Source organism: Mastomys coucha, unplaced genomic scaffold (genome assembly GCF_008632895.1).
Source record: "Mastomys coucha isolate ucsf_1 unplaced genomic scaffold, UCSF_Mcou_1 pScaffold15, whole genome shotgun sequence".
NCBI classification, from domain to species: Eukaryota; Metazoa; Chordata; class Mammalia; order Rodentia; family Muridae; genus Mastomys; species Mastomys coucha.
The window spans coordinates 38,643,793-38,646,920 of NW_022196897.1; positions in this window are offsets into that span (position 1 = coordinate 38,643,793).

Genomic DNA, 3,128 nt, shown 5'->3' on the forward strand with positions numbered 1-3,128 from the left:
CAAAAGGTGGACATTTCATTCCTTCTTAAAAGGGGGAACCAAATACCCATGGAAGGAGTTGCCGAGATAAACCAATGAGTTTTGCTCACTGAAGTCCATCCTAGGATGAAGAATAGCTCAACAAAGCTGGGATGTACTGCACAATTTGTGGGCAGCTCAACAGGGGAAGAATATGCTTTCCAGGTAGTTTATGTGGTCTGAGTCTTCCCCAGGTAGCTCTGCTGATCTCTGTTTCTTTAAAGTGACCTGGATGCTCTCTGCTTCTTCCAGGAGGCTTGACTGGTCTCTGTTTCTTCTAGGTGTCTCAGCTAATCTCTGAGAGAGTCTCTTGGAAGTCCTCACTGCTTACACATGCTTGGAGATGGAGGGACCCAGTGAGTCCATTCGATTTTAGGGCCTTCCTGAAACCTTTGAGTTGTTTACTTTCTGAGTTTAAGGAGCTTTCCTGCAGGATGGCACGTGCTCCCCTCACACCATTAAGACATTCTGTTGTCTTACCTTTCTTTAAATATCCTGTATCCTAAAGAGTTTTCCCCTAAGATGGATGATTCTGCTTGGGAGGAAATGGCTATACAACACTAAGCCCCCATTGTTGGCAGGGTTTGAGGCTATTGGCCTCATTCATAAACTGCCCATTCTTTCTAAGTACAAAATATCTAATTATTTTCAAATTATAAAGTCGCATCTAGTTTCTTCTCCGGGCTGCTCTAAGGCTCTCCATTTCCCTTAGCATATTTTTTTTTTCAGTCCAGCATCACATGTTAGCCATCTGCTAGACATTTGTCCTTGGATTCCTACTCAGTCTGGCCTACTCCACTTTAATATCTTCTTATGTGAATGTGATTTTATTTTCTGTCTTTATTTTCTATCACTGCTAATAGCATCCTTTGGCTTAAGGTAATAGAATATTCTCCGCATCCCTGAAGTCTTGCCTGCTGTGTCTCAGTGAGAACTTTTCACGTGCATTTTCTTATTCCAGTGTTCATACTCATCCTTGTCTACACTGATGTTTGCCTCTACAAGCTTCTAATTTTCTTCCATATTTTCAGTGTCTCTTTTCTCAGTAGCAGCTTTGACAGAACATTCCAAGTGCTGGCACACCTCTTTACCATTTGCAGTTTGTCTTGTCTTGGATCCCACAGGAACACTCTTTTTTCAACTTCTCTTGCCCTAGCCAAAAAATAAAAATAACAATAAAATAAATAAAAAAACACCAAACAAACAAACCAGCAACCAAACAAACCCCCTAAAACAAAAGCAAAACAAAACAAAACCCCAAGAAATTAACCCTCGCGGTCAGAAAATACAGCCCCAACTTCCAGGCTAGTGATACTGGAAAGGTTATCAGTGGAAATCATAAAGCTGACAATTGTGGTATTCCACAAATTCACATCGAGTAAACCTTTACTTCCTGTTTCCTTTAAGGCCTGTTCAGAATGGCTGATGTAAACAATGTCAGAAGCCAGCTCTTAGATTCCCATTCTGAAGTTAGAGAAAGACAGAATTGGCCTCCACTCTCTATTTAGTAGTATTGTAATAGTAAGTGTTATTTCTAAATGGATAAATACACAATCCATCGGGTCTAAGAAAAATGGAACTACAAACTAAAAATATAAATTGGAGACTTCATGATATGGGGTCTTCCCAAGAGAACTCTTAATAACATCATCCTTCTCAGCTGAAGCTGAAAAACGGAGCAGCAATAAAAGAAAGGAAGGTAAGTTCCCAGCAGCCTGGGGGTCCACTCAGACACTGCAGGACCCTTCTCTTCTCTTCAGTTTCATGGTCTCCTGTAGTAACTACAGCTCTTTTGGTGAAAGGGAAAAAAACATTTGCTTAAGGGGCAGGTAGTTGGGAAGAAGAAACATCGGACTACATGGCTTAGAAAGAAGGGGAGTAACCATGGCTCCAATATTTTAGCTTCTGAGTGACAGGAGAAACACCACTGGGCAGGGATCCCTCTAGTGCCAAACTGGTATTTCTTGGTTCTTTTTATAATCTGATTTACTTTATGTGTATGGATGCTTTGTTTGCATACACACACACACACACACACACACATGCTTGTAGTGTTCACAAAATTCAGAAGAGACCATCAAATCCCTTGTTCCTGGAGTTAGAATTGACTCCATGTCCTCTAGAAGAGCAACCAGTCCTCTTAAACACTGAACTATCTTTCCAACCCCTGTTAGTTCCTTTTGATCCAGCCCCTACCATACCCTCAGTTCAGCATGTGTCACTGTTGGTGGCATTTCCTCCAGTGTCTCATCTACTTATCTATTTCTCCCTAAATATTTCTACCCCTCTACCTTGCTCCCCCTGCCACAGCTTCCTCTAGTCAGACTCCTCCTCTGGTACCCTTCTCTTCTCTCCTTTGAAAAAGAGATTAAATTAAATCCAAAGATATTTGTCAAGGCCAAGTATAAGGGCAAGGAGTTACAATAGGATTATAATCCAGAGCCCTCAAATGGGACAGACAAATTTCCATATCTGTTCTCAGTTCTCAGAACCTCGGTGTTCCCACAGGTAGAGGATGACAAGATCTTTAGGGTAGAACTTCCAGCGCCCAAAGAAAACCTTATCTTCCAATTTAGTCTTCACCAGTTCTTGATGAAGCACACACCCCTTTATCATAAATTAAGGTTAATCTCATAGTTATTTGATCAAAAGTTTCTACCAAGGTATAGAAAGATTTTAACTTTTAGGAAGCAGGATCCTCTAGCCAAGAGACTCATTACCCCATGTCTCTAAATAAGAATTCCACCCTGACTGTCTGCTGCAACAGTTCTTTTATGTCTACTGAAACGCATAATTGTATTTACCTTCTATGCACATGGCCAAATCCTCATGCAATTAAAACTGTTTCACATCTGTTATTACAAGGAAGCTTCTAGCAACTCTGATGACTCCATGAAATACAGTCTTTCCCTATGCACTTAAATGCCACTTATGAAATGCAGAATTTAGGGTCCTGTTTTATTGAGGTCACAAAACATCCTAACAATGAATTTCTGTTAAGACTTTTTCACACATCCGTCCATGGAGTCAGTGGCTGCGTTTTTAAAACAAATCTCCCATTGCCTTGATGTGACCATTCATCTTTACTGTGCAGATTCAAAAAAAAAAAA